Consider the following 14,170-nt stretch of genomic DNA (forward strand, 5'->3'; position numbering starts at 1 on the left):
GTTCATTTGTGTGAAAACAAGGTCCAATCAGGCTGAAACATTACAGGAAGGTAGAATCTATTGAGTTGTAAGTGATCTGAACGTTTCATGACGATAGCACTTTCCTAAGGGGGTCAAACCATGTCCCAAAGGTCACCGGATCTGGTGTCAATTTAAAGTAGTCGAGTTACACATTTGTGGGCTTATAACTTGGCTTCTGAATGTCCTAGAGAGATCAGGTTTGTTTTAGTGTACTCCAATCAACAGCCCCTACAACCACAAAAAGGAATTGAGCCATTAGCACTTGTGGTTTGTAAATGGCACCCAGAATTATGTTGCACAAAGCACAATTTCACATCATTCTGGGTCCATTTGTGTGAAAACAAGGTCCAATCAGGCTGAAACGTTACAAGAAGGTAGAATCTATTGAGCTGTAAGTGATCTGAACGTTTCATGATGATCGCACATTCCTATAGGGGGTCAAACCATGTCCCAAAGGTCACCGGGCCTGGTGTCACTTTAAAGAAGTAGTCCAGTTACACCTTTGTGGGATTATAACTTGGCTTCTGAATATCCTAGAGAGGTCAGGTTTTATTTTAGAGTACTCCAATTAACAGCCCCCATTACCCCAAAAAGGAATCGAGTCATTCGCACTTATGGTTTTTAAATGGCACCCAGAATTATGTTGCACGAAGCACAATTTCACATCATTCTGGGTTCATTTGTGTGAAAACAAGGTCCAATCAGGCTGAAACGTTACAAGAAGGTAGAATCTATTGAGTTGTAAGTGATCTGAACATTTCATGATGATCGCACATTCCTATAGGGGGTCAAACCATGTGGCAAAGGTCACCGGATCACGTGTCACTTTAAAGAAGTAGTCCGGTTACACCTTTGTGGGCTTATAACTTGGCTTCTGAATGTCCTAGAGAGATCAGGTTTATTTCAGAGTACTCCAATCAACAGCCCCTACAACCAGAAAAAGGAATGGAGTCATTAGCACTTATGGTTTTAAATGGCACCCAGAATTATGTTGCACGAAGCACAATTTCACATCATTCTGGGTCCATTTGTGTGAAAACAAGGTCCAATCAGGCTGAAACGTTACAAGAAGGTAGAATTTATTGAGTTGTAAGTGATCTGAACGTTTCATGATGATCGCACATTCCTATAGGGGGTCAAACCATGTCTCAAAGGTCACCGGGCCTGGTGTCACTTTAAAGAAGTAGTGCAGGTACACCTTTGTGGGCTTATAACTTGGCTTCTGAATATCCTAGAGAGGTCAGGTTTAAATTAGAGTACTCCAATTAACAGCCCCCCATTACCCCAAAAAGGAATGGAGTCATTAGCACTTATGGTTTTTAAATGGCACCGAGAATTATGTTGCACGAAGCACAATTTCACATCATTCTGGGTTCATTTGTGTGAAAACAAGGTCTAATCAGGCTGAAACGTTACAGAAAGGTAGAATCTATTGAGTTGTAAGCGATCTGAACGTTTCATGATGATAGCACTTTCCTAAGGGGGTCAAACCATGTTCCAAAGGTCACCGGGCCTGGTGTCACTTTAAAGTAGTCCAGTTACACCTTTGTGGGCTTATAACTTGGCATCTGAATTACCTAGAGAGGTCAGGTTTGTTTGAGAGTACTCCAATTAACAGCCCCCATTACCCCCAAAAAGAATGGAGTCATTAGCACTTATGGTTTTTAAATGGCACCCAGAATTATGTTGCACGAAGCACAATTTCACATCATTCTGGGTTGATTTGTGTGAAAACAAGGTCCAATCAGGCTGAAACGTTACAGGAAGGTAGAATCTATTGAGTTGTAAGGGATCTGAACATTTCATGATGATAGCACATTCCTATAGGGGGTCAAACCATGTCCCAAAGGTCACCGGGCCTGGTGTCACTTTAAAGAAGTAGTCCAGTTACACATTTGTGGGCTTATAACTTGGCTTCTGAATATCCTAGAGAGGTCAAGTTTGTTTTAGAGTACTCCATTTAACAGCCCCTAATCCCTCAAAAAGGAATGGAGTCATTAGCACTTATGGTTTTTAAATGGCACCCAGAATTATGTTGCACGAAGCACAATTTCACATCATTCTGGGTCCATTTGTGTGAAAACAAGGTCCAATCAGGCTGAAACGTTACAAGAAGGTAGAATCTATTGAGTTGTAAGTGATCTGAACGTTTCATGATGATCGCACATTCCTAAGGGGGTCAAACCATGTCCCAAAGGTCACCGGATCTGGTGTCACTTTAAAGAAGTAGTCCAGTTACACATTTGTGGGCTTATAACTTGGCTTCTGAATGTCCTAGAGAGATCAGGTTTATTTTAGTGTACTCCAATCAACAGCCCCTACAACCACAAAAAGGAATGGAGTCATTAGCACTTATGGTTTGTAAATGGCACCCAGAATTATGTTGCACGAAGCACAATTTCACATCATTCTGGGTTCATTTGTGTGAAAACAAGGTCCAATAGGGCTGAAACGTTACAGAAAGGTAGAATCTATTGAGTTGTAAGTGATCTGAACGTTTCATGATGATAGCACTTTTCTAAGGGGGTCAAACCATGTCCCAAAGGTCACCGGATCTGGTGTCACTTTAAAGAAGTAGTCCAGTTACACATTTGTGGGCTTATAACTTGGCTTCTGAATGTCCTAGAGAGATCAGGTTTGTTTTAGTGTACTCCAATCAACAGCCCCTACAACCACAAATATGAATGGAGTAATTAGCACTTATGGTTTGTAAATGGCACCCAGAATTATGTTGCACGAAGCACAATTTCACATCATTCTGAGTCCATTAGTGTGAAAACAAGGTCCAATCAGGCTGAAACGTTACAAGAAGGTAGAATCTATTGAGTTGTAAGTGATTTGAACGTTTCATGATGATCGCACATTCCTATAGGGGGTAAAACCATGTCCCAAAGGTCACCAGGCCTGGTGTCACTTTAAAGAAGTAGTCCCGTTACACATTTGTGGGCTTATAACTTGGCTTCTGAATATCATAGAGAGGTCAGGTTTGTTTTAGAGTACTCCAATTAACAGCCCCTCTTACCTCAAAAAGGAATGGAGTCATTAGCACTTATGGTTTTTAAATGGCACCCAGAATTATGTTGCACAAAGCACAATTTCACATCATTCTGAGTTCATTTGTGTGAAAACAAGGTCCAATCAGGCTGAAAAGTTACAGGAAGGTAGGATCTATTGAGTTGTAAGTGATCTGAACGTTTCATGGTGATAGCACTTTCCTAAGGGGGTCAAACCATGTCCCAAAGGTCACTGGATCTGGTGTCAATTTAGAGAAGTAGTCCAGTTACACATTTGTGGGCTTATAACTTGGCTTCTGAATGTCCGAGAGAGGTCAGGTTTGTTTTAGTGTACTCCGATCAACAGCCCCTACAACCACAAAAGGAATGGAGTCATTAGCACTTATGGTTTGTAAATGGCACTCAGAATTATGTTGCACGAAGCACAATTTCACATCATTCTGGGTCCATTTGTGTGAAAACAAGGTCCAATCAGGCTGAAACGTTACAAGAAGGTAGAATCTATTGAGTTGTAAGTGATCTGAACGTTTCATGATGATCGCACATTCCTATAGGGGGTCAAACCATGTCCCAAAGGTCACCGGGCCTGGTGTCACTTTAAAGAAGTAGTGCAATTACACTTTTGTGGGCTTATAACTTGGCTTCTGAATATCCTAGAGAGGTCAGGTTTAATTTAGAGTACTCCAATTAACAGCCCCCATTACCCAAAAAAGGAATGGAGTCATTGGCACTTATGGTTTTTAAATGGCACCCAGAATTATGTTGCACGAAGCACAATTTCACATCATTCTGGGTTCATTTGTGTGAAAACAAGGTCCAATCAGGCTGAAACGTTACAAGAAGGTAGAATCTATTGAGTTGTAAGTGATCTGAACGTTTCATGATGATCGCACATTCCTATAGGGGGTCAAACTATGTCCCAAAGGTCACCGGGCCTGGTGTCACTTTAAAGAAGTAGTCCAGTTACACCGTTGTCGGCTTATAACTTGGCTTCTGAATGTCCTAGAGAGATCAGGTTTGTTTTAGTGTACTCCAATCAACAGCCCCTACAACCACAAAAAGGAATGGAGTCATTAGCACTTATGGTTTGTAAATGGCACCTAGAATTATGTTGCACGAAGCACAATTTCACATCATTCTGGGTCCATTTGTGTGAAAACAAGGTCCAATCAGGCTGAAACGTTACAAGAAGGTAGAATCTATTGAGTTGTAAGTGATCTGAACGTTTCATGGTGATCGCACATTCGTATAGGGGGTCAAACCATGTCCCAAAGGTCACCGGGCCTGGTGTCACTTTAAAGAAGTAGTCCAGTTACACCGTTGTCGGCTTATAACTTGGCTTCTAGAGAGGTCAGGTTTGTTTTATTGTACTCCAATCAACAGCCCCTACAACCACAAAAAGGAATGGAGTCATTAGCACTTATGGTTTGTAAATGGCACCCAGAATTATGTTGCACGAAGCACAATTTCACATCATTCTGGGTCCATTTGTGTGAAAACAAGGTCCAATCAGGCTGAAACGTTACAAGAAGGTAGAATCTATTGAGCTGTAAGTGATCTGAACGTTTCATGATGATAGCACTTTCCTCAGGGGGTCAAACCATGTCCCAAAGGTCACCAGGCCTGGTGTCACTTTAAAGAAGTAGTCCAGTTACACCTTTGTGGGCTTATAACTTGGCTCCTGAATGTCCTAGAGAGGTCAGGCTTGTTTTAGTGTACTCCAATCAACAGCCCCTACAACCACAAAAAGGAATGGAGTCATTAGCACTTATGGTTTGTAAATGGCACCCAGAATTATGTTGCACGAAGCAAAATTTCACATCATTCTGGGTCCATTTGTGTGAAAACAAGGTCCAGTCAGGCTGAAACGTTACAAGAAGGTAGAATCTATTGAGTTGTAAGTGATCTGAACGTTTCATGATGATCGCACATTCCTATAGGGGGTCAAACCATGTCCCAAAGGTCACCGGGCCTGGTGTCACTTTAAAGAAGTAGTCCAGTTACACCTTTGTGGGCTTATAACTTGGCTTCTGAATGTCCTAGAGAGGTCAGGCTTGTTTTAGTGTACTCCAATCAACAGCCCCTACAACCACAAAAAGGAATGGAGTCATTAGCACTTATGGTTTGTAAATGGCACCCAGAATTATGTTGCACTAAGCACAATTTCACATCATTCTGGGTCCATTTGTGTGAAAACAAGGTCCAATCAGGCTGAAACGTTACATGAAGGTAGAATCTATTGAGTTGTAAGTGATCTGAACATTTCATGATGATCGCACATTCCTATAGGGGGTCAAACCATGTCCCAAAGGTCACCGGGCCTGGTGTCACTTTAAAGAAGTAGTCCAGTTACACCTTTGTGGGCTTATAACTTGGCTTCTGAATTACCTAGAGAGGTCAGGTTTGTTTTAGAGTACTCCAATTAACAGCCCCCATTACCCGAAAAAGAATGGAGTCATTAGCACTTATGGTTTTTAAATGGCACCCAGAATTATGTTGCACGAAGCACAATTTCACATCATTCTGGGTCCATTTGTGTGAAAACAAGGTCCAATCAGGCTGAAACGTTACAAGAAGGTAGAATCTATTGAGTTGTAAGTGATCTGAACGTTTCATGATGATCGCACATTCCTAAGGGGGTCAAACCATGTCCCAAAGGTCACCGGATCTGGTGTCACTATAAAGAAGTAGTCCAGTTACACATTTGTGGGCTTATAACTTGGCTTCTGAATGTCCTAGAGAGATCAGGTTTGTTTTAGTGTACTCCAATCAACAGCCCCTACAACCACAAAAAGGAATGGAGTCATTAGCACTTATGGTTTTTAAATGGCACCCAGAATTATGTTGCACGAAGTACAATTTCACATCATTCTGGGTTCATTTGTGTGAAAACAAGGTCCAATCAGGCTGAAACGTTACAGGAAGGTAGAATCTATTGAGTTGTAATGGATCTGAACGTTTCATGATGATAGCACATTCCTATAGGGGGTCAAACCATGTCCCAAAGGTCATCGGGCCTGGTGTCACTTTAAAGAAGTAGTCCAGTTACACATTTGTGGGCTTAAAACTTGGCTTCTGAATATCCTAGAGAGGTCAAGTTTGTTTTAGAGTACTCCAATTAACAGCCCCTAATCCCTCAAAAAGTAATGGAGTCATTAGCACTTATGGTTTTTAAATGGCACCCAGAATTATGTTGCACGAAGCACAATTTCACATCATTCTGGGTCCATTTGTGTGAAAACAAGGTCCAATCAGGCTGAAACGTTACAAGAAGGTAGAATCTATTGAGTTGTAAGTGATCTGAACGTTTCATGATGATCGCACATTCCTAAGGGGGTCAAACCATGTCCCAAAGGTCACCGGATCTGGTGTCACTTTAAAGAAGTAGTCCAGTTACACATTTGTGGGCTTATAATTTGGCTTCTGAATATCCTAGAGAGATCAGGTTTATTTTAGTGTACTCCAATCAACAGCCCCTACAACCACAAAAAGGAATGGAGTCATTAGCACTTATGGTTTTTAAATGACACCCAGAATTATGTTGCACGAAGCACAATTTCACATCATTCTGGGTTCATTTGTGTGAAAACAAGGTCCAATCAGGCTGAAACGTTACAGAAAGGTAGAATCTATTGAGTTGTAAGTGATCTGAACGTTTCATGATGATAGCACTTTCCTAAGGGGGTCAAACCATGTCCCAAAGGTCACCGGATCTGGTGTCAATTTAAAGAAGTAGTCCAGTTACACATTTGTGGGCTTATAACTTGGCTTCTGAATGTCTTAGAGAGATCAGGTTTGCTTTAGTGTACTCCAATCAACAGCCCCTACAACCACAAAAAGGAATTGAGTCATTATCACTTATGGTTTGTAAATGGCACCCAGAATTATGTTGCACGAAGCACAATTTCACATCATTCTGGGTCCATTAGTGTGAAAACAAGGTCCAATCAGGCTGAAACGTTACAAGAAGGTAGAATCTATTGAGTTGTAAGTGATCTGAACGTTTCATGATGATCGCACATTCCTATAGGGGGTAAAACCATGTCCCAAAGGTCACCAGGCCTGGTGTCACTTTAAAGAAGTAGTCCAGTTACACATTTGTGGGCTTATAACTTGGCTTCTGAATATCATAGAGAGGTCAGGCTTGTTTTAGAGTACTCCAATTAACAGCCCCTATTACCTCAAAAAGGAATGGAGTCATTAGCACTTATGGTTTTTAAATGGCACCCAGAATTATGTTGCACAAAGCACAATTTCACATCATTCTGAGTTCATTTGTATGAAAACAAGGTCCAATCAGGCTGAAAAGTTACAGGAAGGTAGGATCTATTGAGTTGTAAGTGATCTGAACGTTTCATGGTGATAGCACTTTCCTAAGGGGGTCAAACCATGTCCCAAAGGTCACTGGATCTGGTGTCAATTTAGAGAAGTAGTCCAGTTACACATTTGTGGGCTTATAACTTGGCTTCTGAATGTCCGAGAGAGGTCAGGTTTGTTTTAGTGTACTCCGATCAACAGCCCCTACAACCACAAAAAGGAATGGAGTCATTAGCACTTATGGTTTGTAAATGGCACCCAGAATTATGTTGCACGAAGCACAATTACACATCATTCTGGGTCCATTTGTGTGAAAACAAGGTCCAATCAGGCTGAAACGTTACAAGAAGGTAGAATCTATTGAGTTGTAAGTGATCTGAACGTTTCATGATGATCGCACATTCGTATAGGGGGTTAAACCATGTCCCAAAGGTCACCGGGCCTGGTGTCACTTTAAAGAAGTAGTCCAGTTACAACGTTGTCGGCTTATAACTTGGCTTCTAGAGAGGTCAGGTTTGTTTTATTGTACTCCAATCAACAGCCCCTACAACCACAAAAAGGAATGGAGTCATTAGCACTTATGGTTTGTAAATGGCACCCAGAATTATGTTGCACGAAGCACAATTTCACATCATTCTGGGTCCATTTGTGTGAAAACAAGGTCCAATCAGGCTGAAACGTTACAAGAAGGTAGAATCTATTGAGCTGTAAGGGATCTGAACGTTTCATGATGATAGCACTTTCCTAAGGGGGTCAAACCATGTCCCAAAGGTCACCGGGCCTGGTGTCACTTTAAAGAAGTAGTCCAGTTACACCTTTGTGGGCTTATAACTTGGCTCCTGAATGTCCTAGAGAGGTCAGGCTTGTTTTAGTGTACTCCAATCAACAGCCCCTAAAACCACAAAAAGGAATGGAGTCATTAGCACTTATGGTTTGTAAATGGCACCCAGAATTATGTTGCACGAAGCAAAATTTCACATCATTCTGGGTCCATTTGTGTGAAAACAAGGTCAATTCAGGCTGAAACGTTACAAGAAGGTAGAATCTATTGAGTTGTAAGTGATCTGAACGTTTCATGATGATCGCACATTCCTATAGGGGTTCAAACCATGTCCCAAAGGTCACCGGGCCTGGTGTCACTTTAAAGAAGTAGTCCAGTTACACCTTTGTGGGCTTATAACTTGGCTTCTGAATGTCCTAGAGAGGTCAGGCTTGTTTTAGTGTACTCCAATCAACAGCCCCTACAACCACAAAAAGGAATGGAGTCATTAGCACTTATGGTTTGTAAATGGCACCCAGAATTATGTTGCACAAAGCACAATTTCACATCATTCTGGGTCCATTTGTGTGAAAACAAGGTCCAATCAGGCTGAAACGTTACATGAAGGTAGAATCTATTGAGTTGTAAGTGATCTGAACATTTCATGATGATCGCACATTCCTATAGGGGGTCAAACCATGTCCCAAAGGTCACCGGATCTGGTGTCACTTTAAAGAAGTAGTCCAGTTACACCTTTGTGGGCGTATAACTTGGCTTCTGAATGTCCTAGAGAGATCAGGTTTGTTTCAGAGTACTCCAATCAACAGCCCCTACAACCACAAAAAGGAATGGAGTCATTAGCCCTTATGATTTTTAAATGGCACCCAGAATTATGTTGCACAAAGCACAATTTCACATCATTCTGGGTCCATTTGTGTGAAAACAAGGTCCATTCAGGCTGAAACGTTACAAGAAGGTAGAATCTATTGAGTTGTAAGTGATATGAACTTTTAATGATGAACGCACATTCCTATAGGGGTCAAACCATGTCTCAAAGGTCACCGGGCCTGGTGTCACTTTAAAGAAGTAGTGCAGGTACACCTTTGTGGGCTTATAACTTGGCTTCTGAATATCCTAGAGAGGTCAGGTTTAATTTAGAGTACTCCAATTAACAGCCCCCATTACCCCAAAAAGGAATGGAGTCATTAGCACTTATGGTTTTTAAATGGCACCGAGAATTATGTTGCACGAAGCACAATTTCACATCATTCTGGGTTCATTTGTGTGAAAACAAGGTCTAATCAGGCTGAAACGTTACAGAAAGGTAGAATCTATTGAGTTGTAAGTGATCGGAACGTTTCATGATGATAGCACTTTCCTAAGGGGGTCAAACCATGTCCCAAAGGTCACCGGGCCTGGTGTCACTTTAAAGAAGTAGTCCAGTTACACCTTTGTGGGCTTATAACTTGGCTTCTGAATTACCTAGAGAGGTCAGGTTTGTTCTAGAGTACTCCAATTAACAGCCCCCATTACCCGAAAAAGAATGGAGTCATTAGCACTTATGGTTTTTAAATGGCACCCAGAATTATGTTGCACAAAGCACAATTTCACATCATTCTGGGTCCATTTGTGTGAAAACAAGGTCCAATCAGGCTGAAACGTTACAAGAAGGTAGAATCTATTGAGTTGTAAGTGATCTGAACGTTTCATGATGATCGCACATTCCTAAGGGGGTCAAACCATGTCCCAAAGGTCACCGGATCTGGTGTCACTTTAAAGAAGTAGTCCAGTTACACATTTGTGGGCTCATAACTTGGCTTCTGAATATCCTAGAGAGATCAGGTTTATTTTAGTGTACTCCAATCAACAGCCCCTACAACCACAAAAAGGAATGGAGTCATTAGCACTTATGGTTTTTAAATGACACCCAGAATTATGTTGCACGAAGCACAATTTCACATCATTCAGGGTTCATTTGTGTGAAAACAAGGTCCAATCAGGCTGAAACGTTACAGAAAGGTAGAATCTATTGAGTTGTAAGTGATCTGAACGTTTCTAGATGATAGCACTTTCCTAAGGGGGTCAAACCATGTCCCAAAGGTCACCGGATCTGGTGTCAATTTAAAGAAGTAGTCCAGTTACACATTTGTGGGCTTATAACTTGGCTTCTGAATGTCCTAGAGAGATCAGTGTTTTAGTGTACTCCAATCAACAGCCCCTACAACCACAAAAAGGAATTGAGTCATTAGCACTTATGGTTTGTAAATGGCACCCAGAATTATGTTGCACGAAGCACAATTTCACATCATTCTGGGTCCATTAGTGTGAAAACAAGGTCCAATCAGGCTTAAACGTTACAAGAAGGTAGAATCTATTGAGTTGTAAGTGATCTGAACGTTTCATGATGATCGCACATTCATATAGGGGGTAAAACCATGTCCCAAAGGTCACCAGGCCTGGTGTCACTTTAAAGAAGTAGTCCAGTTACACATTTGTGGGATTATAACTTGGCTTCTGAATATCATAGAGAGGTCAGGCTTGTTTTAGAGTACTCCAATTAACAGCCCCTATTACCTCAAAAAGGAATGGAGTCATTAGCACTTATGGTTTTTAAATGGCACCCAGAATTATGTTGCACAAAGCACAATTTCACATCATTCTGAGTTCATTTGTGTGAAAACAAGGTCCAATCAGGCTGAAAAGTTACAGGAAGGTAGGATCTATTGAGTTGTAAGTGATCTGAAAGTTTCATGGTGATAGCACTTTCCTAAGGGGGTCAAACCATGTCCCAAAGGTCACTGGATCTGGTGTCAATTTAGAGAAGTAGTCCAGTTACACATTTGTGGGCTTATAACTTGGCTTCTGAATGTCCGAGAGAGGTCAGGTTTGTTTTAGTGTACTCCGATCAACAGCCCCTACAACCACAAAAAGGAATGGAGTCATTAGCACTTATGGTTTGTAAATGGCACCCAGAATTATGTTGCACGAAGCACAATTACACATCTTTCTGGGTCCATTTGTGTGAAAACAAGGTCCAATCAGGCTGAAACGTTACAAGAAGGTAGAATCTATTGAGTTGTACGTAATCTGAACGTTTCATGATGATCGCACATTCCTATAGGGGGTCAAACCATGTCCCAAAGGTCACCGGGCCTGGTGTCACTTTAAAGAAGTAGTGCAATTACACTTTTGTGGGCTTATAACTTGGCTTCTGAATATCCTAGAGAGGTAAGGTTTAATTTAGAGTACTCCAATTAACAGCCCCCATTACCCCAAAAAGGAATGGAGTCATTGGCACTTATGGTTTTTAAATGGCACCCAGAATTATGTTGCACGAAGCACAATTTCACATCTTTTTGGGTTCATTTGTGTGAAAACAAGGTCCAATCAGAATGAAACGTTACAAGAAGGTAGAATCTATTGAGTTGTAAGTTATCTGAACGTTTCATGATGATGGCACTTTCCTAAGGGGGTCAAACCATGTCCCAAAGGTCACCGGGCCTGGTGTCATTTTAAAGAAGTAGTCCAGTTACACCGTTGTCGGCTTATAACTTGGCTTCTGAATGCCTAGAGAGATCAGGTTTGTTTTATTGTACTCCGATCAACAGCCCCTACAACCACAAAAAGGAATGGAGTCATTAGCACTTATGGTTTGTAAATGGCACCTAGAATTATTTTGCACGAAGCACAATTTCACATCATTCTGGGTCCATTTGTGTGAAAACAAGGTCCAATCAGGCTGAAACGTTACAAGAAGGTAGAATCTATTGAGTTGTAAGTGATCTGAACGTTTCATGATGATCGCACATTCGTATAGGGGGTCAAACCATGTCCCAAAGGTCACCGGGCCTGGTGTCACTTTAAAGAAGTAGTCCAGTTACACCGTTGTCGGCTTATAACTTGGCTTCTAGAGAGGTCAGGTTTGTTTTATTGTACTCCAAGAAACAGCCCCTACAACCACAAAAAGGAATGGAGTCATTAGCACTTATGGTTTGTAAATGGCACCTAGAATTATGTTGCACGAAGCACAATTTCACATCATTCTGGGTCCATTTGTTTGAAAACAAGGTCCAATCAGGCTGAAACATTACAAGAAGGTAGAATCTATTGAGTTGTAAGTGATCTGAACGTTTCATGATGATCGCACATTCCTATAGGGGGTCAAACCATGTCCCAAAGGTCACCGGGCCTGGTGTCACTTTAAAGAAGTAGTGCAGTTAAACATTTGTGGGCTTATAACTTGGCTTCTGAATATCCTAGAGAGGTCAGGTTTAATTTAGAGTACTCCAATTAACAGCCCCCATTACCCCAAAAAGGAATGGAGTCATTAGCACTTATGGTTTTTAAATGGCACCCAGAATTATGTTGCACGAAGCATAATTTCACATCATTCTGGGTTCATTTGTGTGAAAACAAGGTCCAATCAGGCTGAAACGTTACAGGAAGGTAGAATCTATTGAGCTGTAAGTGATCTGAACGTTTCATGACAATAGCACTTTCCTAAGGGGGTCAAACCATGTCCCAAAGGTCACCGGATCTGGTGTCAATTTAAAGTAGTCCAGTTACACATTTGTGGGCTTATAACTTGGCTTCTGAATGTCCTAGAGAGATCAGGTTTGTTTAAGTGTACTCCAATCAACAGCCCCTACAACCACAAAAAGGAATTGAGTCATTAGCACTTATGGTTTGTAAATGGCACCCAGAATTATGTTGCACGAAGCACAATTTCACATCATTCTGGGTCCATTTGTGTGAAAACAATGTCCAATCAGGCTGAAACGTTACAAGAAGGTAGAATCTATTGAGCTGTAAGTGATCTGAACGTTTCATGATGATCGCACATTCCTATAGGGGGTCAAAAAATGTCCCAAAGGTCACCGGGCCTGGTGTCACTTTAAAGAAGTAGTCCAGTTACACATTTGTGGGATTATAACTTGGCTTCTGAATATCCTAGAGAGGTCAGGTTTGTTTTAGAGTACTCCAATTAACAGCCCCATTACCCCAAAAAGGAATGGAGTCATTAGCACTTATGGTTTTTAAATGGCACCCAGAATTTTGTTGCACGAAGCACAATTTCACATCGTTCTGAGTTCATTTGTGTGAAAACAAGGTCCAGTCAGGCTGAAACGTTACAGGAAGGTAGAATCTATTGAGTTGTAAGTGATCTGAACGTTTCATGATGATAGCACTTTCCTAAGGGGGTCAAACCATGTCCCAAAGGTCACCGGGCCTGGTGTCACTTTAAAGAAGTAGTCCAGTTACACCTTTGTGGGCTTATAACTTGGCTCCTGAATGTCCTAGAGAGGTCAGGCTTGTTTTAGTGTACTCCAATCAACAGCCCCTACAACCACAAAAAGGAATGGAGTCATTAGCACTTATGGTTTGTAAATGGCACCCAGAATTATGTTGCACAAAGCACAATTTCACATCATTCTGGGTCCATTTGTGTGAAAACAAGGTCCAATCAGGCTGAAACGTTACAAGAAGGTAGAATCTATTGAGTTGTAAGTGATCTGAATGTTTCATGATGATCGCACATTCCTATAGGGGGTCAAACCATGTCCCAAAGGTCACCGGGCCTGGTGTCACTTTAAAGAAGTAGTCCAGTTACACCTTTGTGGGCTTATAACTTGGCTTCTGAATGTCCTAGAGAGGTCAGGCTTGTTTTAGTGTACTCCAATCAACAGCCCCTACAACCACAAAAAGGAATGGAGTCATTAGCACTTATGGTTTGTAAATGGCACCCAGAATTATGTTGCACAAAGCACAATTTCACATCATTCTGGGTCCATTTGTGTGAAAACAAGGTCCAATCAGGCTGAAACGTTACAAGAAGGTAGAATCTATTGAGTTGTAAGTGATCTGAACATTTCATGATGATCGCACATTCCTATAGGGGGTCAAACCATGTCCCAAAGGTCACCGGATCTCGTGTCACTTTAAAGAAGTAGTCCAGTTACACCTTTGTCTGCTTATAACTTGGCTTCTGAATATCCTAGAGAGGTCAGGTTTAATTTAGAGTACTCCAATTAACAGCCCCCATTACCACAAAAAGGAA

The sequence above is a fragment of the Nothobranchius furzeri genome, chromosome 10 (assembly GCF_043380555.1).
Source record: "Nothobranchius furzeri strain GRZ-AD chromosome 10, NfurGRZ-RIMD1, whole genome shotgun sequence".
Classification (NCBI taxonomy): Eukaryota; Metazoa; Chordata; class Actinopteri; order Cyprinodontiformes; family Nothobranchiidae; genus Nothobranchius; species Nothobranchius furzeri.